Source organism: Triticum urartu, chromosome 1 (assembly GCF_003073215.2).
Source record: "Triticum urartu cultivar G1812 chromosome 1, Tu2.1, whole genome shotgun sequence".
NCBI classification, from domain to species: Eukaryota; Viridiplantae; Streptophyta; class Magnoliopsida; order Poales; family Poaceae; genus Triticum; species Triticum urartu.
Window position 1 is genome coordinate 14,415,065 of NC_053022.1, and position 23,053 is coordinate 14,438,117.

The following is a 23,053-nucleotide window of genomic DNA, read 5'->3' on the forward strand; positions in this document are numbered from 1 at the left end:
ACAAAATCTATTAGTTTGAACCGCCAGTGATTCCGTTGCTAGTCTCCATGTAAAAATACGTACTTTTTGGGGTACACTTGTCTTCCAGATATTATTCCAAATACTGCGATCCCCTTGGGTATTGTGGCTGGACCCAATCACCACAGAACCCTTTTCGTCCATGGCTAACCGGTATGCGCTACGAACACTCAAAATTCCATTTTTTTGGGCTGCCACGCAATATAATCCTCATCATCATAATTTGGTAGTCGGATACTTAAAATATAATTTGCGTCTTCGCGTGTAAATATACGTGTGATGTAATCCTTCTTCCAAGCGTGACTCTCCTGGTCGATGATGTCTGCTACCCACCGAGTTCGGGAGCTTGTTGGGTTCATGTTTATTTTCATGTTTCCTCTCAGGATCCAATTGTCTCTCCAAATGCGGATACTGTTTCCGTTGCCAATGCGCCAAATACATCCTTTTTTAAGGAGTTCCAAACCATGCATGATGCCCTGCCAACCCGGCGACGCATTATGAATAAACGCCGTGTCTTGCAGATCAGCCCCATGGTAATAATTTGCCTTAAGTACTCTCGCGCACAAGCTGTCAGGATGTGCAATCAGTCACCAGGCTTGCCTAGCGAGAAGAGCCTGGTTAAAAACTTTAAGATCTTTGAATCCCATACCTCCTTGGCTTTTACGTTTTGTAAGTTTCTCCCAACTCAACCAATGAATACGTCGACGATCTTTATCATCTCCCCACCAAAAGTCTCTGGTCATGTGCATGAGCTCCTCACAAAGGGTTGCTGAGAACTTGAAAACACTCATTGCAAAAGTGGGGATCGCTTGGGCCACTGATATAATTAGTGTCTCCTTAGCTCCACTAGAACAATATTTTCCTGTCCAATCATTCATTCTTTTCCTCGCTTTATCTTTTGTGTGCTTGAATTTCCCTTTTACCATACGTCCTTCTGGAACCGGCAAACCCAGGTATTTCTCCTCAAAAGTCACTGTCACTACATTTAGGATATTTATTACGTCCTGTCCATCTTCTTGTGAGCATTTGTTTCCAAGGAGCAGGGAGCATTTAGATGGACTTATTAGCTGTCCAGTGGCTCTCTCATAGTTGTCCAGGATGTTCTTTACCTTATTGGCCTCGTCGCTATTAGCTTTAAAAAATAGCAGGCTATCATCCGCGAATAAAAGGTGTAAAATACCAAGGCTTTGTCTACAAATTTTCAGCTCCTGTAATTCACCCGTTTCCACCTTACTCTGTATTAGCCGTGAGAGCCCATCAATGACACAAAGAAAGAGATAAGGGGAAATTGGATCTCCCTGTCTCAAACCACATGTAGGAGTGAAGCTCTGCAACAGGTTCCCGTTGAAACGAACAGAGTATTTTACTGTTTTCACACAAGTCATGATCCATTGTATCCATTTTTCTGCAAAACCTAATGTTCTCATCGCCCCTTCAAGGTAATTCCAGTCAACTCTGTCATAGGCCTTTGCGAGGTCTAATTTGTATGCGCAATATTTTCCTTTTGCGTCAGAACTTTTTTGAATGCTATAGATACATTCAAATGCAATCTGAGCGTTGTCCGTAATCATTCGCCCTGGAATGAAGGCACTTTGCATTGGGGCTATCAAATAATGGAGCAGTGGTCTCAATCTATTTGCCAAACATTTTGAAACAATTTTGTACACTACATTGCATAGGCTGATAGGCCTATAATCTTTTAGGGAGCTCGGGTTTTCCTTCTTCGGTATTAGCACTATAACAGTATTATTAACTCCTTCGGCATGACGCCCGAACTAAAGAACTCTTTTACTGCCTTGATCACCTCATTTTTCAGAGTACCCCAATACCTCTGATAAAATCTCGCAGGGAACCCATCTGCACCTGGAGCCTTCAGAGGACCTATTTGGAACAGTGCATTACTGATCTCTTCATTGGAAAATTCACTACACAACTTTTCATTTAACTGCTCTGTGATTAATGGTTCAATCTTATCTAAAATAATATCAGGTTGTACTCCCTGATTGGCTGTGTATAAATTCTGAAAAAAGGATGTAGCAAGCTCCTCCATCTCCTGAATATTATCCGTCATGGTACCATCATCCTTCTCCAGCTGACTAATTTTATTTTTCTTTTTCCTCCAAGTCGCCTTGCAGTGAAAAAAAATCTGTATTTCTATCACCATCACGGAGATAGTCCATCCTCGATCTTTGTTTCCAGAAAAGCTCTTCCTTCTCTAGGAGACTATCTAGCTCCTTTTCTAGCCTTTTTTGAATCGCTTGTTTATTCGGATTATTGCTATGTATTATAGCTTCCAGTCTTCCTTGTCTTTTCTATCTTCCTTGGGACCGAGCCCACTGTCTTATTACTCCATGAATGGAGTGCGTCCATCACCCCCTCCAGCTTGGATCTTACGTCTCCTAGGTCCGTTGCCTGCCTATGCATGGTCCAAGCAACCTCTACTTCATCTGCTAATGTTTTTTCTTTTTCCCAAAAAAATTCATATCTACGACACCGGCGACCTGAGCTTCTCCCCAACGATTTATGTGTAAGACTAATTAGCAGGGGTGTATGATCTGAACGCGAGGATACAAGATGTCTTACCTGACAGTTCGGAAATATGTTCGACCACGCTGGGCAAGCCACCGCACGGTCAAGTCGCACCTTGACGTTACGTCTACCAGATTGTTTGTTATCGTAAGTCCACGGCGTTCCGGAGAAGCCGAGGTCATGAAGGTCACAATGTGATAGAATTTCTCGAAAATCCATCATTTGTCGTTCCCCTCCTTTTGTTTCAGAAAAATGTTCATTTTGGTACAAAGCTTCATTAAAATCTCTGGCCATTAGCCAAGGAGCATCAAGCATAGGTTTTATTCTTTTTAGCAAAGTCCACATGTGATGCCTAAGATGTGTGCGAGGTTCACCGTAAACAAACGTGCATCTCCATTTATTATTTTTTGGCCATTCATGAACAATTACATCAATGACTCGACTACCTATCTTAAACAACTCGACTTTGACATCCTCATGCCAGAAGAGGGCTAGACCTCCCCCCTTCCCTGGCTCATGAAAGGATACTACATGTTTAAGACCTAACCTCCAACGTAAACCTTCTACTACGAATTTATTTTGACGCGTCTCCGACAAGAACAGGAGCTTTGGTTGATGAGCATGCACGAGGCGGATAAGTTCTTGAACTGTCCGAGGGTCGCCCAAACCTCGGCAGTTCCAACAAAGAATCGTCATGGCTCCTAACAGGTGCGTTCCTCCTCGCCTGTCAGTTGACTAGCGGCCCCAAGGCTGGTTGCCTCCCTTTCAGCTTGCTTCTCCCTGCCATCAGATTGCATTCCTGCTTCTGTCGACCAAGTGCCACGGCTCCTCTTGCTGCTCTCAAAACTGAAAGGGAAGCTTCCACCCTCATCCGGCTGCATTGGGTCAAGGTCTTCCACGCCACGCTTACCAAGTACCGTCATCTTGTCTCCTGCCAACAAGTCTACGTCTCCCACTCCTGGAGCATTCACATGTACTAATGGATCACCCCCATGAATGTTTGCATACAGTAGCTTTGTGGAATCCGTCTCGCGGGATTCTTGATGGCACTCTGCATGTGTCTGACCACCTGTATGTTTGATCACCTGCCCCTGATGTTCATGCTCAATCCTGCTATGTGCAGCAGCGCACACCTCTGTTCCTATCTTCTCTCTTCTTGCTATTTCCTGACGCTGACTTAACAGTGCAGCTTTACGTGCAGCTATGCCCGCTGAGAGTGCAGCAGCGACCTGGCCAACACTTGGGTTTCTTCTTGCTGTCTGTGTGAGCGATTGTGTCGGGCTACGGCGCTGTCGACCAGTCTGCTCCGGGCGGCCATACCTAGTCCATGTTCCTTTCTTCGCAGCTAGCTGCACCGGAACACTACTCTGAAACTCTCCCATCTGTTTCCTCATACCTGTATTTCCCCGTCAATGTCCATATTGTTGTTCCCGCGCGAAAAAAAATGTCCAGATTGTTAACAGCTTTCACTACCTCCTTGACGACCTGAGCGACCATGGGGTCAGAGATCGTACGCTCTTCATCAGTACTGTTTGGTATACCAGCTGTCCTCGCTGTTACCTTTGCTACATTCCGCTGATGGCTGTCGTTTCCTGAGTCATTCTGAGGGACACACTTCCAACCCGACGGTGATGACGAGTTGAACTGGAGGTTGCGCTTAGCCTTGCTCTGTTCACCGGGCATATAGAAACTTCTATGCTCAAACATTTTCTATGGCGAAGCCCGCTGCTCAGTGCTGAAACGAACAATCTTCTCTTCCTCTGGAATCAGGCAAGAGCTCTGTGTGTGCCCAATAAAACCACAAAAGAAGCAAAAGTGTGGGATACATTCATACTTTACCGGGCATCTCTTCTTCTTCCTCTCCGGATCACTGATATCTTCAATCACTATCCATTTGCGAAGTGGCTTGGAAACTATGTGTTCAATCCTGACGCGCAGAAAACCATCAAAAGATCTCCCCTTATTGTCTGTGTGAACCATCCTCACCGCACCAAGTTTTTTCCCCACTTCTCTTCCAAATATGTCATCCATCATTGGCAAGGGTAGATCAAAAATCCTCGCCCACATCGGCAGGATAACGATAGGGACCTCCGACGGCGTCGTCTTTCTGTCGTACGCCGTCACGAGGAGAGCGTCGTTGTCGTGAGTCCAGGGGCCTCCCCTTAGGACGTGCAGGTAGTCACCCTCCTGTTCATACTCGACAATGAACCGGTTATTTGCAATCGGTTTCTCCCACAGACCACCATAAGGTTTCCACACCCTACGCATGGTGGTGAAAAGTGCATTGGCGTTGAAGACTTTTGTCGTGAGGAAAAAAGCCACGATGATCCACTTACTGAACTTTTTTGCAGCTTCAGTCAGATCCATAGACCATCATAATGACTGCTCTCGGTCAACTGTTTCAGTAACTCATTTTTTTACTATGACAATATATCTTGAATCAATGGAAGCTTTACCACTTGCATCAAATCAATGAAAGCTACATCCGTATGCATTTGAAACAAAACTGAAGATTTAAGATAGGAACTGTAAGTTAAAAAAATATAAGTAAGGATAAAATTGAACCACACATTGGTCCATAATAAGAATATTAAAAAATATTGACTTTATTATGTAACGACAATGCACCGCAAGTCTTTTTTCTGTATCTATTGCCTCGCTCTATCAATATTAACACTTCATCGAGAGCTGTTACACAATTAATAATCATCCCATCCATGTAGAGGAAGATATTGGTTGTTGAATTTTAAGTCATGATTAATTAGAGAATACCCTCCCTTCTGTATCTCAGTTTTATTAGAAAACAAAATATGATTATTTACTCTGATATGAGAATGCAAATACATAGATGAAAGTCTCTATTTTCTCCTTCAATAAAGATAAATAGAGACTGGCCTTGATCTACTCATGATGGTGTCTAGTAAAGCTGGTGGGATCATGATATATAAGGAACATCTCTAACCATTTATGTTGATACTATACACAAAATGAAAGAGCTACAATCCAATTTTATTAGAGACTCAAATTTCTAAACTTCATTAAATGGAAGGGAGATTTTACATAATATGCAGGCTGGATTCCTGATATTGATGTTTTATATTTAAAAATATCTATTCTTAAAAGGGGAAATCTAAGATTTCTATGAGACCTATAAATTTTTCAAGATTATAGTTTTAGATCATGCAATAGAACCAAAAGTAAAGATTCTTAACACTATTGGTATATCGCATAAAACAACGTGGTCTTGCTCCTGAACGTAGGTAAGACTAATCAGTTTCTCAACCATTGATATAATGGATTCTATCTGATGAAAAATAAATTAGTGATACAATGTTAGTCACTAATGTGTGTGCACAAATGGCATGATTGTGTGAATGGATCAAAATCACAAAAGAGTATCAATAATACTAATTATGGTAATTCGACACAAACCTGAATATCAGTCTCAGAAAGAAAAAGACAAATTAAATAACAGTCGGAATAGGCTAAGAAAATGCAAAGAATAGAAGTCATCATAAGCATTATATGAAGAAAGACAATTGGGGGGAGTTGATTGTTGAAGCAAGTGGGAAGTTCATCAATTGCAACTGAATTAAATAACTGCAAGGAAATAATTAGAAGTTCTTTAAAAGATTTATATTTTACCCGCTATAGTTAGAAAATGGGTCGTTATTGTAATAAGAGAAAAAGAATAATGAGCTCCTACACCATTAAGCATGGATTAAGACCAAGACCTCAATCCCCCCACCCACACACACATTTCCACATTCTCTATTTCAGCACGACAACCCATCAGTTTCACCGCTTATCCTCATTTCCCGTCCCCATTAACGATGATGTGGTGTTCATCCAATCACAATATGCGTAAACTCATTGATCCCAAGAGGATGAGCTTGGCATGAGGGGGCCTACGACCATCAAATCCCTCCAAGTTGTGGCTAGCGGAATGGACACCTAACGCACATCCACGTCAATGCCCTCCCGTGCACGTGTACGTGAACATCATAGTTGCCTTCTGAACTTATGGACCATTTTTTCTCCCATGTATTTAAGCACATTGGGTCTAAACATACATACGCCAAAACTGATATATTTCTATGAAAGCACGAATAGAAATTCATGTCGTGGCCCGATGAAGAAGAAATAATTTGCATATCGCAGAAATTGTCACGATGTCCGTAAGGAAGAGCATTAGCATTTATACTGCGATAAATTATGAAAACATACTGAATTATTTATGAAACTGAATATCCTATAGATATAGGCACCACCTAATTTTTACTACAACAAACTCCATTAAATATGTTGTTATGAGAGCAAATTTGTCCGGACTTGCCTCTGTGAGAAATATAGGAAAATAATCGCTTGTTCTCATTTTATAATCTGCTATAAGCATAGTTATATACAACGTGTTTTTGCTAAAAAACAATAAAAAGGAAAAGGTTTGTTTCTTAAGTTCAGTATCATCCACCATAATGCCAAACACATTCTTAGTCTCAGTAGCAAAACAAATGAGTAGTGATATTCTTGTGTCGAGATCATTCTTCAGTGTTATTATTCGTGGACTGCATAAGCTTTGTATAGGACCCTTTTAAACAATTACAGAAATAAATGTTGCTTTTGTGTTACTGCATGCATACTGTTGTTCTCTAATGATAGACCAATAAATCCTGGAAGGAGCTTAGCAATCAAACTTTGAAAACCGCTCATTCTACTGGAAGAAGTGATTAAAAATGCACGTACTGTTGAGGTTCTTCTACTTTAGAGAGAAAATTGTTTGAGCAACGTTAACATGGAGTTGTATTCAACCCTTTGGCCTGCACTTGAGCAACGTTAACGCACCCTAAACGGAGTGTGTTCAAAGCCTATCTGCACATGTTATTGGTGAACAACCAATTAAGATAAATGTGTTATGCTATATAAAAGTAAGATAATTTGCTAGTCTGACTTAAATTATAATTAGATTATTCAACTCATCCTAGATCGACAAATTAATTGTAACAGAGGATCATACTGAATCTAGATTAACGAACTTTTGTAAAAGGAAAAACTTAACTCTTAAGGAAGAGTAAAACAGGATGCAGATTATAAAGACCAACCTTTAGTTTCTCATGCTTGTCTTCTCCCTCATCCAAGAAAATCGCGTGCTTTTTAGAAGTAGATAGGTGTTACATGTGCTGGTTCTTTGTCTTAGGGCCGCATTAAGGACAATGTTTTAAATAGCGGGCTATGGAAAATAGCGGTACGCCTCCAAATGAGCTATAGCGGGCTATTTGTGAAGGCGACTATTTTTCGAACCGGGTTTTTCCCCTTTCCATTACTTTCATAACGGAAATACATTGTCTCAGGAACTGAAACTATCAAGGCTAGGGAAAGAAGAAAAGCGAGTTCGGAGCAGTACCAGGAAACCCACCATCTGCGCTTGTCATCAGGAACGACAGATCATGGGGCGAAAACCTGATATCACCCAAAGCCGCCCTACAGGAAACTAAAAGAGTACTTCACATATTACAGACGCTATCACCAGGCCCAGGCCAAAGTATCAGCAATTTTCAAAAGAAACTAACACCCCCAACACAACCCCAGCAGCACATTCCGGCAGACGAAGACGAGCACAAACTTCTGTCGACATCCAGCTTTCAGCTTCCATCGCGCCCGTCCATGTTTAGAGCCGGAGGGCCGCACAGTAGCATCCGCTGCGTAGTGTTCTCCTTCAGCATCTCCGCGCCCCTCTTCACCATCTCTTCCATCTCAGGCTTCTGGAGGCCAGCCCAGTATATCAGAAAAGCACAAGCTGTGAGCACAATCTCAAACGGAGAATTAATCCATTTGCGTTCAAAAGTGGCCCAGTTTCGAGCCAGCCATATAGCCCAGCATATAGCAGCCAAGCCGACTGTGTAAATTTGCTCACAGCCAGGTAAGAAGCTGAAAACCCACACATAGTACTGCCAGACAGAATTAGGACAACAGTCACTCCCAAGGAGAGCTCCAATAGTTCTCCACACCACTCTAGACACAGGGCATAAGAAAAACAGGTGTTGTGTTGTTTCCAATTGATCACAGAAGGAACAACAAGGGTTTCCGGGCCAGAGTCTTTTCTTCATGTTTTCCCTAGTCAAGATGGCATTTTGCCCCACCTGCCACAAGAAGATCTGAATTTTAAGCGGCAGCTTAGCATCCCAAACCCACTTGAAACTGGACCCAGCGATGTCTTTTTCCAACCATCTATACATCGATTTTGTCGTAAATTTTCCGGAGTTGTCAAATTTCCAATAAACCTCATCAAGCGGATCGTTTTGCTTTAGTGTTACAACTTCTTTCTTCATTTCCTCCCATTGTTTCATCATCTCAGGGGACATCCTCCTCCTAAAATAGGAGATTTGATTCAACGAGTCAATTCTATCCACTGTACAATCTTGTTCAACACAGATTTCAAAAAGCAACGGGAATTTTTCTTTAAATGGGGGCCTTCCCTCCAGTTCATCGAACCAAAGCCTGGCTACATCCCCCCTATTCAATTTGACACCCCTGCCCCTCATATACATGTCTTTCACTTTCCGGAGGGATTTCCAGCATGGTGAATCATTATTTTTTGCCTTCACCGTGGCCACTGAAGATTTCTTCAAGTATTTTGCCTTAACAATATCTTGCCAGAGACCTTTATTTTTTTCTAGTTTCCACCACCACTTCACCAGCAAACTAATATTCTGTTTTCTTAGGTCTTTAACCCCCAGGCCTCCCTTTTTTTAGACTGGCAAATGCGGCTCCATTTGACCATATGGTATCCTTTTTTCTTCCCTTTACTATGTCAGAAGAACTTTCTTCTCGGTTTGTCCCACTTCTCCAAAGTGGTTTTGTTCAGTAAAAACATGGACATGTAAAAAGTTGGAATATATAACAACACCGCATTCACTTTAATTAGTCTCCCTCCCATAGATAGCACTTCGCTAATCCAATTTTCACAGTGATCAATGAACTTGTCATCCACAAATATCCAGTCACTGCATTTTAGTCCAGCATAGCTAACAGGCATGCCTAGGTATTTTATAGGAAAGTTACCTATTTGGCAATTGAACATCTCAGCGTATTTATGCATAGTCTCATCGCCCGCACGGACAGAGAAGATCTCACTTTAAAAAAATGATTTTCAAGCCTGACATGATCTCAAAGAGATATAAGAGCAACTTAATATTTAGAGCATTTCTAGGGTCATCCTCAAAACACAAAATTGTATCATCCGCATACTGTAAAATAGCTACTCCATTTGGAATCAGGTCGGAGGCCAGACCTTTGAATAAGCCATTTTGTTGAGCTTTAAGTACCATCTTGGTTAAACAGTCAGCAGCTAAGTTAAAAAGAAAGGGCGAGAATGGATCCCCTTGGCGCACCCCTTTCGAGCTTTGAAAGTAGGGGCCCACCTCATCATTTAGTTTCACACTAACCATATCTCCCATTAGGATTTTTCTGACCCATTCAATACACTGTGGATGAAATTCTCTCATTTTGTGGCGAAGGTGACTATTTAGCGGCACCCTGCTAAAAAGGCTATAGCGGAGCTATAGCTGGCTATTTAAAACTATGATTAAGGATGATCAAAGGCCTAGAGATGGACAACCGAAGGGCTGGGCACAACCGGAGATGCACGGTGGAGGGGAGGAAGTACATGCCCACGCCGTATGCTGAGAGAACGACCTGGGATGGTAGAGAAACTTGATTGCGGAACGAAACCTGCAGAGATGCGATGCATCAGCCAATTGTTGACGCACCTCGCTCCTTCTCCACTGCATCATATCCATCGTGCATTGCAGTGTTATCGGACACATCTGTTTCCTGGTTTTTCGTACGCCAAAGTTACGTGTGTGTTCTGTCGAGAGAGTAGATCGATTAATTAAATCTAGCCTCAAATTAAGGTACGTACGTACTCTAAGCGGCTAGATGCACACGTGCAATTCCAAGGAAATATTAATCAAGCTGCTAGCTTGCTTCCTTCCTCAGCTAGCTTTGCAGGTATATGTACATCGCTCCCGTGATGTGATCTAGCGTTTTAAAAGACAACATGCATCCCCAAATTACCGGACCAGAAATGGATATGACACGGTCCGGGCCGGCCCGGGCCCAGTCCGAGCTGTCAATTGGACCGGCCGCCGGCGGTCCGGTCCGGACCGGATCGAGCAGGGCAGCGGTCCTGATTTCAGAGACCGGACCGGTGGACGAGAAGCTCGGTGCGGACAGGCGGTCCTCATGGTCCCGGTGACGTTCAGTCATTGCCATGTGGGCCCAGGATGTCGGAGAGGTTGTTGGAGAAGCAGCATGGTGGCCGGAGCGGGAGAAGACGTACCTGATGATGGCGCGGCGGCGTGAGGGAGAGGCACAAGAGATAGGGGGACGGGGGGTGACTGTTAGCCTCGAGCGTCCGTAAGTATATTTTCGCGCTTGCATGGGCCCATGATTTTCCTTGTATGAGCCTTGCCGTGATTGGTGGATTAATTCTGACGTAAAGAAAGTCGTGGGATGACACCGTGATTGTCGGATCCAATCATTTTTTCTCTCTTGTTCCTTCTATTTTCTGCATGTTCGTCTGAATAAGAGGAAACTGCGTCATGGGATGGCGCCTGATTATCCGATCGAACTTATTTCTCTCATTACTAGCAAGTAAAAGGAAGAACAGCGAGGAGTTGTTGTGGGAAGCGCCTAAATTATCGGATCGAATCATGTTTATCTCATTCTCTCTATCTTTTGTCGACTGAATGTATATGTATATGTATACTACTATTAAACAAACAAACATATTCATTGCTAAGTGCACCCAGCCTAAGCTACACAAAACATCATGGACCAATTACAACCTCACGATCAGATTACTTAATTAGATCTAACATTTAAGATTAGACTAACCCTCAGGCAAAACTGCGCTTAGCAATTTTCCTCGGCGGACGAAAACTCTGCCGTCCCACCTCTGCAATCCCTATGATCACGCAAGCCATGAAAACAGGAAACTGATCGCAATCAGATCCCCTCAAAACAACTACCCCGCGACGCATGCCGCCTGCCTTTACCCGCCGGATGCTCCTACTCCCTCGAGGGTCGCCGCCCCATAGGTCGCCGCCTGACCCTCCTCCTCCGCCACCGCCGACGCTTGCCTTGCCTCTTTTTCCCTTGTCGCCATTGATCTGCATTGGCCTCCGCCCCCGCCGCTGCTGGCCGGCCTCTCCTTACGCATAGGTCACCACCCACCGCTCCTTCGTTTGGCCACCGACCGATGCAAGTGGCTGTACACCGCCACTGGCCTATCCTTGCGCGCAGGTCGCACACTCAGGAAGAACACAATGAAGGAGTAGGTGAAGGACATGACAACGGCGATGATGGAGACAAAGGTGGCCGATCTCCAGGCCCGGGAACTATGAGAGGACGACCTCGGCAAGGCGGAACATCACCAGGTACATCGCCCCATCCTGCTGCAGTTCGCGTCGTGGCCCTTTTAATGGCGGCGGTTGCTGGGCGCCACAGACCTCCACTCTCAAGGCAAGGAACTTCTTTCAGTCCATGACTTTTATGAACAAAATATTTACAGATATTCAGAAGCAAAAGAGGCTTAAATAGTAAAACTGCCTGTGCTTACATGATGCCCGTGTCAACTGTGATGCATAGACAACTGTGTACTGTGCATTGCCACACACAGCTACATCTCTAGGCCCTGCATGGACATGATCAAGAGTGTGAGACCCATTTATTCTGCCTAACAACAGACATGCATGCATGCTGCCGATGTCCATCCATACATGCCAGGAGAAGTTAATTTCAGGATTATTTGTTACCGAGGCAGGAGCGGACGGCGTCCATATACAGGTGTATAGTTCCGTTTGCCATGGATGGGTTCCGGCGAGCGGTAGTAGTCGGAGATGAGGACAACGATGTAGTAGGTGATGTAGGCGCACACAATGAGGACGATGGGCCGAGGACCCAGCCCATCTGCGCCACGCTCTGCATTAGCGCCAGCACACCGGACCTTCTATCATTTTGATCTTTGTAGGGATCTTGACCTTAAAAGAGGGTTTTCACAGGTGAAACTGGGCAAGATGTATTGCTCCAAATTTGAATCCCACTACATCGCACCAGCAATTAGAGGATAGGTATTATTATGAAGATATAAAAAAAATCACCGGATGGATATTTTTAACAAGAATTACAGAACTAAGTTGTGGTTGAAAAAACACTTCAGCAAAAATGGAATAGCAATGTGATAGCTTTATATAGTGCTTCAGTGATAGCTTTGTACACTGCTTCAGTGTTTATAATGGAGTCCATTGCAGTTTAGATAAATGAAAAAGGAGGGACAACAACACAAAATTCAAGTACAACCAAGCATTTTTATTTGTTTGTGTTTGTAACATTAGTATAACCGAAGTTGCAAACTGGAAGTATGTGAAGGAAACCGTTATAATAAAGTACATAGCAGAAAATAGTAATACAGTAAAATATGGAACACTGGTGTAACTGAAATAACTTGTTTTGAAATTTTAACTAATGCATCCCTCATCAAACTAGAACACAAAATTCTGCTATGAAAGTGATTCCTTGAGATTATATTTCAGGGTGAAACATTTCCCAACAGAAAAGTGTTTGTTACTGCTCGTTTGTGGCAGCAAGCTCCCTTCTGGTTAAAAGGATTTGAGTGGAAGGTTGATTGCAATGAATGCAAGCAAGCATGCTTCTACTGAGCCTTAGAAGAAGCCAAGGAGTATGTTCCAGAACCTCTTTTGTATTACTTCATCACAAAAAGTTACTGCAATATTTGCTTTTTTCCTAAATATACATGATAGACTTGAATGATTTTCTGTTATATTGCAAGATGCCCTATTAGTGTGATCATAACAATTCTTTGTAATCATTGGTCGGTGTCATGAAGCAGAGCTTATTTTGTGGATAGATGCATTGGTTTATGTTTCAAGCCTTTTAGATTTTCCCTAATAATATGGAGTTGATTACGATGAATGATTCGCTTCTTTGCGAATTTCCCATGTGTGTAATTACAAAAAAATTGGTTCTCGGCATTACCTATTTAATAGGAAAAACTTGAATACAAAGGTTTGGCAATATGTTCACTAGGGTTTTAGTCCGAGTAATTTTTTTTGGTGTGTTACAACATTTGTAAACATCTCTATTGCCTCTCTTATGTTGGCACATCAATGTATTTTCATCATTTTATTGATATATTATCTTTGTATGATGAATGCTAATTGTTTTCACATGATAATACATGCGTTGCACTTGCAAGCTTACTATTTATTTAAAACTGAAAACAAAACATGTAACCTGATCCATTCTAAACACTAAAGAAGTTGCACTTCCTGATTCCAGAGTGTAAAATGGTGCATTTGAATGTCTGCTTGTTGGAACTATGCAGTTATGCGATATTCTTCTTTCATGTAGATATCCTATTAGGTGAGAACGTCAACGAGGTTTTGTTGATCTATCATGAACCGGTTTAGAATAAATGTTTTTGAAGTATATATGCTTGTGGTAAGACGTGTAAGAAATATTTAGAGTTGCCGATGAATGTAAACTGGAACATTGATTTAGTAAACAAATATGCCCAACCATCACATCAAGGAAATGTTCCATAGGCAACCCCAAGGATTTCCCAAACTATAAAAATAAAGTGCAATGCAATTCACAATCAAAACATACCTGTCCATTCAGACTTGTTGCTCCCATTCCCTTTCGGTGCCTTCTTCTTCTCCTTCATGAAACTGGACCATTAAGGATCGCATCGTCAACACAGCCACCAACTAATAAGCGGATTAAAGGAAACCCAAAACTTGGAAGAAAGCTTACTCTTTTTCGATTGGTAATAGAATAGCTGCCGGGATTGCGAGTTTGCGAGCAGGGACCTCCAGTCTCGGACCTTCCCGTCCCTATTTATTGGCCAATGAAGCCCGTCTCCCCAGACTGGAAGTCAGGCAGCGACCCACGAGACACAAGCCAGCGCCCTCACCGCCGGGCGGCGGCGGCGGCGAAGGCAGCACCGCGCGGAACACGCCATGGCCCCCGAGCAGATAACCCTAGGGGTCCGAACATTGCACGGAGTGAGGTGATGCACCTGTTGACGAACCGAATTGACGGGGAGGAGCAGGCGGCGGGGTCGGAGAGATAGAGTAACCTGGAACTGGGACGAGCGCGGGAGAGGGTGGAGAGGCTCATGGCGGCGGCGGCGATGTTTACTAAATCAGGAGGAGGGAGGAGCCTCGGCGTCCGGGCGAGCATGCCGAGCTCGAGCACCGCCTCGGTCACTTCGGCGACCGGATTCGATGAAGGAGCAGGGAAGAGCAGGGGTGTGCGAGTCCCACGCCTCCGACGGCCAGTTCCGCGGCCGGATTCAACATTAAGGGGAGGAGGAGCAGGGGCGACCATGGGAGAATGGGGAACGGCAAGGAGATGCGAGGGGGCGGTGGGGAAGTGACCAGATTGTTTTTCTTTCATTAATACTGTATAGACGTACTCCGTGTTGACAGTGACTCACCAGAGAAATTGTGAGTGAGTGCGGCTTGTCCAAATAAAAAAAGAATTATCTTCTGACCGACTAGGTTGTATTATCATCAGGGAGGTTCCTTCCTCGATGCCTTCTCCTTGAACAATCGATGAAATACACAACTAGCTTGCACATATTTAAGGTGCACGGTCAGTTTCATTTTGTGTAAAAAAAAATAGAGGTGAGTTTTTCTTCAAAGATGTCTCCACCAGTCCGCGTACATAGACAATCCCTTTGTTTGCAAAAAAAGGCAAGTGTGAATTGTCCTCCATTTTGAAATTATGAAAGTTTCTTCCCCTCTTACATCAGGCAAGTGTCTAGAGGAAGTTTTGCTTTTGTTTAGGCTCAAGAAACAAACTATTGCACAGTACTGTGGATATGATATAGCGCTCTTCTCTTCCAAAAAAATGCATAGCAAAATTTCAGGGGCCTGGAGATGATTTCTTGAGTAACAAATTTTAGGAGTTCAGACTAATTTTCTTATGATAGTTCAGACATGCTGCCAATGAAATTCATCCTCTTTAGAAAACAACAAGTCGTTTACTTATGTGTTGTTCTGTGATTAGACTGTAGGATAAGTTACTTTTTAATGAACCAAGATTCAAGTTTTTTTTATTTTGATAGTTGTACCTTTTTCTTCTACAATTTACAAATATTCTCACTAATTTGGGATGTAACAATGGTTAATCCGTCCTTTCATGTTTTTTCATAATTGCTTTGGGTATCTGTTAATTATGCATGAATCCATCTTCCCACACGCTGCATTACTACATATGTGTATTCGAGTTTTTCTAATATATCTTTTATGACATCATGGCACTAAACCATGAGTGAAGCAAAAATGTATACAACTGAGGGGTATAAGCACATTTGGCTGCTGGACTAAACATTACATATTTAGTAACTATTTCAAATCATAAAATTTCATGATGAAGAAATCAGCTTGTCCATTTTTTACGGAACTGTTTTTCTTCTATGATATGACGAAACAAGGGCATGTGTGAGACAGGAGAGGCAACGTATTTGACTATCATCATGTTGAAATTGTTGCAGCCATGTGTCATGTCAATTTTTATGATGGGGCAGAGGGTAGAATCAAGATGATATGGCTACAAAAATAGCTTATAACTAATTACTAGGTACTAGCATCATATGTTACATAAATTTATTGATCTTGAACTTATTTGCATGCCCTTTATTTATTGGTCATTTAGTTGTGTTTCCATCCCAAAAAAATTATTATCAGTAATAATACATGTATACTACTCCCTCTGTCCCATAATATAAGAACGTTTTTCAAGCTATGTTAGCTTCAAAAACGATCTTATATTATGGGATGGAGGGAGTAGATGATAAACTATTTTAATAATTATTTGATGACAATTAAGACGTGCGTTGTACGTGCATACTTACTAGTAAAAGGAAAAACCAAATGGTAGGGCGTGACTGCCTCTTGCCCCTGTGTGACTCTCAGATAATCACTGGTGTTAGGGCGTGTTCTTTCTATTTTCTGTTCTCTTCTACCTCACGTGCGACTTGAGTTTTCTTCTTTGTTCGACTCAATAAACGGAAATAAATCAAGGAGGGGCGAGCCCCACACGGGAGAGGGACGACGGGGCGTGGTCGTCGGTCACCCAGCGCGCGGATCTCGCCGGCCAGAGCATGTGGTGGCCGCGATGACGAGGAATGGCCTGCAGCGCGCTTCGGTCCGCTCAGTTGGCTCGGTCAAAGACCGGACCGGACCGACAAAATATCGGGCCCAAATTCTATAACAGGACCGGCTAATTTCTTTGACGGGCCAGGACCGAACGGTCCGGTCCCAAACAGGCTAAAAAGCCCGCTCGCTCCGTCTAGCCTAAGATATGCATGTTAATTGATATCATCAGCACTTACAGGTCTATATATGGGGTTGATAGTGAACTCAGTGGTGGTGCCAGGATCTAAACCTTGTGATGTCAAACTTTCCAATGCAAAATTTTGTTGACTTGTTCATTTTCTTTGTTTGAATGTGGCGTTGCATTACTATTAACTTGCACCCGTTCCAAAGCAGGGCTTGCGTCAATAGGTCTGTCCTCATTTTCGAGTAATTGCCACCAAGAATTTGCAACATATGAGTTGGAATGCCACTTCTATACAAATTAATCCATGTACCGAATTGACAAAAAAATCTATCGCTAAGAAAACAATATCTGCAATTCTTCATAAATACTCCCCCTGTATCAAAATATAAGACGTTTTTTGACACTATATGAATGATACTAGCGACTGGAGTTGAACTACAGAAGAGTAAAAAAGACGGTTGGATGCTCAGGGGTGCTTGGCCCACATGCCAGCCACAGCTAATCCCTAGAAGGCTTCAGCGCTCTCGTTTTGAGTCTGGCATAAACTTGAAGAAGATATTTTGATACGGAGAAAGTAACAATTTCTAATCTCTTACTTTCTGTACTGCTAGTGGGAGTAAAAATTGGAATAGAAGGAAGATCAAACTTACAAATAAAGGGGAAGGGCCTTGTTCTAGTGTTGGATTGAACCTCGATCTGCACGGCAGTTCAGGTACAGGCCTACATGGGTACTTGGATGTCAATGGACGACAGGGACGCTGCGTCGCTCATGGCTCGCCCGAGGTGGCAGTGCCTCGCGGCTAAGATCACGAACGGAGGAGGGGAGGAGCTGTGGCGGCTGTCCAGGAACCATGGTCATGGGCGGAAAGATGGAAAGGCATAGAAGTTGAGTTGCCAAAGACTAGGACTCCCTTTGCTTCAATTTACTATATGGGCCAAACCACCGGTTACCCAAAGCAGATTACTTGTGGGCCTTAATAGTCAATTTTCAGAGATTGTTTGTTCAATCGTGGGGTATACCAATTTCCTGCGTAGTCAAATGACTATAACTGGGAGTTTTTGGCCTACCAATTTCCTGTGTAGTCATTTGACTACGCAGCTAGAACGTCGCTTCGCCACTGTGAACCTGCATGATGACTTAATAGATTGGTTCTCGGCTGTTGCGGGTGACGCGCACTCAGGGCCGTGTTCTTGTGCGCGCCAAAGCCTGCAGGTCCTCCCTCGCATGCGGTGGCTCTTTGCCCGGGTTCGCCTGTGCGCTGCCCCTACGGTCGTCAGCACCGGATGCGCGTCAGTCGGGCGGAGCCGTGTTTTGCAGGTCGCTGCCAGACTGCATCCATAAGAGCGTGGTGAAGCATGTAGGAATTAGGAGAGAATAGGTATTGGCTATGTTAAAGGACGTGATTACCATCAACGAATCAGGAGAGGGAGGGTGGCAGCTGGGTTAGAGATTGTGGGAGTTCGGTGAAGCAATGGATGGGTTTGAGATTAGGTTTGGATGGTTTAATCTAGATGTGGGAACTTTTAGGAAGAGCCTAATTAGTATAGGTATAGATAGATAGATAAGAAGGAAATAGTCAATTAATTATGAGCAATCGCGCCAGGTGAGTTGGCTAGCACCATATTGATCACGTGTTTCCATGTATCGGGACCGTATTGAAGCACTTCTCAGCATTCAGGACCATGTTGGACCTCGCCGCCGACTTCCAGGATGATACGTGCAATCTATATCTATACCTAATATTAAAAGACGGAAGATTTCATAGTTTTCTATATGTCACCTCTTTATATCCGTTGATTTTGTGTTAACCATAGACTTTTGATGGCTGAGATTAAAAAAGAAGCCGTCTGCGTCGATTGTCATACGTTCGAATCGCGTCGTTGTTCACGTCGCCCATCTGGGCCCTCCCGTCGCCCAACTGGGCCACCTAGCACTTGGGCTTTCATATGTCCGGATTGATCGGACAAGGGCTAATTTATTTTTTCCGTGTGTCGCACAAGACGATAAAAAGGAAAAGGGTGATTGTATCAGACTCCACGCCCGTATCATATCCAACGTTTGGCCCAACAAAACAAAAAATAGACATACCCCAATTGCATCGTCCCCCACCTACCTGACCCCAAAGTGCTCTGTCGTCCACGTCTGGTTGCGTAGGTGGTCGCCGTGAAGCTGGGCAGCCACCCTCGACCTCCACTAGTAGAAAAAGGGTCTTTAGTCCCGGTTCATAAGGGCCATTAGTCCCGGTTCTGGAACCGGGACTAAAGGCCCTCCACGTGGCTGTTGCCTGGAGGTCCACCTTTAGTTCCGGTTGGTAACACCAACCGGTACTCAAGGATATTTTATGATTTTTTTGAAAAAACAAATTTGAATTTTTTTTGAATTTCAAATTTCTGAATTATTTTAACCTCTAATCTCTAATCACCCCTCATCACTGCTCAATTTAATATGTAATCTCTAATCACCCCTCATCATTCCAAATCATCTAACTTTTTAAACGGTCACCCATCCTCTCACTACTCCAGCCTGAGCACGCTTAACTTCCGGGTTCTATTCTCCCTCGTTTCTAAGTCTGCACTTGTTGTTTTCCTAACAATATTAAGATGGCAATCCTATTAACCCTCAGGAATTTAGCTTGAGCATGAAGTCACACATTTCACTGTTTGAGTTTGTAACTATTGTTCTAAAAATCAATAATTATTTCGTAACACTAATATTTCTTGAATAAGTAGTTTGACCATAGTTGACCAAAATTTAAAAAAACTGAAATAATTATTTAGTAACACTAATATTTTTGAATAATTATTTAGTAACACTAATATTTTTGAATAATTATTTAGTAACACTAATACTTCTTGAATAAGTAGTTTGACCAGATTTAACAAAAATTCAAAAAAAAAACTGAAATTTGAGCATAACTTTTTTTCCTTTTAGAATTTGAGGATTCTAAAAATTTACAAACAGGCCGTAGGCCATCTCCATCGGATGCGGATTTTCGTTCGGAACATTTTGATATATTATACTTTTTTTCCGACATCGTATGCAAAAGTTATAGCCGTTTTACATTTTCCCTACATTTTTTACAAAACATGTCCAAATTTAAGTTTTTAAATTTTCCTAACTAGTAGATGTAGTAACATAACTACCACTGGAAGGATTTTAAATTTTGAAGTTTCTATCATTTTCTTTTGCTTTTTACAAAACTGAAAAGGCGATGAGGGGGGGGGGGTAGGATTTGAAAATTGCACCATTAGTACCGGTTCATGGCACGAATCGGTATAAAGGTCTCAACCCCATTAGTATTGGTTCATGGCACGAACCGGTACTAAAGGTCTAACCTTTAGTACCGGTTCGTGCCACGAACCGGTACTAATGGGCATCGCACCCTTTAGTACCGGTTCATGCCACGAACCGGGACTAAAGGTCCCATTTGAACCGGGAGTAATGCCTGTATGGTGCCCTCGCCGCTTGAACCGGGACTAATGCTCACATTAGTCCCGGTTCGTAATGCAACCGGGATTAATGCTCTTTTCTGGCTAGACCAAAGCCCCTTTTTCTACTAGTGCTCTTCCACCTCCTATTGTCGTACGTGAGAAGGAATCGGATCTGAGTGGATCAGTGGAGTCCCTCAATCTAAACCAGGAGGAGCGCCCATTGCAACAAGAGGGTGCGCAGGTTGCAGAGAGCTGCGGCGGCAAGTGTCGGCACATAACTTGAAGTAGCATGGAGCGAAGCTTGTGAGGATGCAGTGGCCGATGCTGTTGTTGCCTTATCGCATGCTATAGTGGACCACGTCAATCTGTAATATTTTCCCTTGGGGTGACTGATTAGCCGTCAGTGCATCTGTTCTTCTCTACCTTGCATGTGTTATTCTTAATAAATATTATTTTATTTGTAAAATTGATGGCTGATTCATTCAATTTGATGAATTTGAATTGTTTTATTGTGGGATTATAAATATTATGAGTCATCGTTCATCCATTGCAAGGGCTTTACTGATGAATTTAGCACTGTAGTGTCTCGCCCCTGTACAGACATCGCCTGCTGGTGATTGCTCTTATTTTTTGCTCCCATCCCTTTTCTTGGATCTGTATCACTTCCCTGTACATTTCTAAACTTCAATACAAAAGACCTCTTGCCGTTCCATGTCAAAAAAAGGGTCTTCTGATTACTTCCGAATGTCTGGTTTTACAAGAACATGATATTATACGGCAGAAAAATGGCAAGCTGCTGGGTTGATTCCTTTGGAGGTTAGATAGCGATGCATGGATACTCGCCCGATGGAAAACTCATATACCTATTAACATATCAAACTATCTTGGTTACTGGTTAATCCTATTTGGTGATTGCAGGAAGGCTTTCAAGCCAGCAACCTGGCGCATGAGTTCACGTCTACAGGTATGCATGCACATGATCATCCAAAGTAGATGTTTATACATCAATTGTTGTGATTACTTATTTGCTAATCCATCTGATTATTGATATAGTACTATGCAGATTGGGTCGCTGTAAACCGACCAAACCCTCACTTACTATGCCCACTTGATTTGATACGATACAAGTTCTGATGCACAGCATAGGTGCGTTGTTGGACTCTCTATGCATCTGTTACATACTATATAACATACGTTTACTTCTTTTGCTTCCTTGAAAACCAAGATATTTCTTTAGCAATAGTTGGTTGTGCTTGTGATCTTACTTGGGTGTGTTATGCCAGAAGTTCCTCAATCATGTACGTCTTCTATAGTGGTTGGAGCTCATAATTTTGTAGCAAATCAATGTACCAAAGCACGTGCGTCTCAGACATTTCCTTTTTGAATTTTCAGAAGAACTTAATGCTTATTTTTCTTAAACATTTTGTTAGATCTCAGCACCATTTCTTTACCTAATTATTTTTACAGATAAACATGATTATTCGTACTTTATTTGTTGTTTTTTAGTTAACTATAATTTGCAACCAGTCAATTATTTATTTGTTTTCGTAAGCCTTTCAACTTCTGCATATTGTAGTAATACTGAGAATAGGTTTTTAATTACCGTTTAGCTCTTATATAAAGCGAGAAATGGGTCGGTGACCGGTTGAAATAGAGGGCTTGTGCGAGAGAGAGAGGGTCCTGAGTCATTTTTAGAGACGCATGATTTTTTTATCCCATTGCAACGCACGGGCATGTTTGCTAGTTATCTCCTAATCACCTATCACCCAAAACCACACCGAGGGCTGAAACGATGAACCTTCAACAACTCCCATGATTATTGAGCCCTTGGATGTTGCTCCCTCCCCGAACACCGAGTCTAATGAACTAAGGTATCCCAGCTCCAGCATGACATGGCTCGGGAACATGTACGAATAAAAATTAAGATGAAGTAGATCAAGCTCCAGAGAAAATTATGCACATGATACAAGGATGCAAGGTTTTGTATATTCCCAAGGACCTCCATGGTGCAACAACAGGCACAAGCCTAGTGCTCCATAGCTTCGGCATCACAAGATTATTTAGCCCTTGGACCCATTCCGTCTGTTTGGTGGGGTTACCGCACAACTTTTGGATTTGCGGTTTCTTCGGAAACGAGAACTTTCTCTCCAATCAGCCACACATATCTGGTGCCCCCTCTGACCGGATTGACACAGCAGCTCTAGGCACCGAGACCAAAAATTGCTGAACACAACTCTTGGACATTTTCCTTATTGACATCGGTCACTCCCAACTTGCGTAACAAGGTGAGCCCTTTTATGTCTTGTAGAATCTTGAGGTGAAGAACAAATGTCTTCTTAGTAAGTGGCTGTATAAGTTATCTGTTGAGACGGAGGCCACATGGGCACAGATTTTGCGTAATAAGCACCTGCACTCTAAAACTTTGTCCCAGGTGACAGTGAGGCCGACAGACTCACCTTTTTGGAAAGAACTGATGAGAGTTAAATCAGCCTTTTTCAATAGGACGAAGTTTATTGTTGGAAATGGTACCACTACGAGATTCTGGGAGGATACTTGGCTAGGGGAAACACCCCTCGCACTTCAATATCCTTCATTGTATAGCATTGTTCAACGAAGAGACGCTTACATTGCAACAGTACTACAATCTACTCCTCTCAATATTCATTTCAGAAGGGCGCTAGCAGGAAACCGCTAGGAAGCCTGG

General features: G+C 42.8%; 1 long non-coding RNA gene across 2 annotated transcripts; it reads right to left on the minus strand.

Annotated features, from left to right (window-relative positions):
- Positions 1-14,264: 14,264 nt before the first annotated feature.
- Positions 14,265-14,823, minus strand: LOC125537663. 2 transcript variants are annotated; one of them, XR_007296053.1, is made up of 3 exons: positions 14,708-14,823; positions 14,383-14,609; positions 14,265-14,287 (listed from the first exon to the last, which is right to left on the minus strand). It is a non-coding gene; the product is annotated as an uncharacterized LOC125537663 (long non-coding RNA). The 2 variants fall into 2 exon arrangements; XR_007296068.1 differs by having other exon boundaries at positions 14,383-14,647.
- Positions 14,824-23,053: the final 8,230 nt, after the last annotated feature.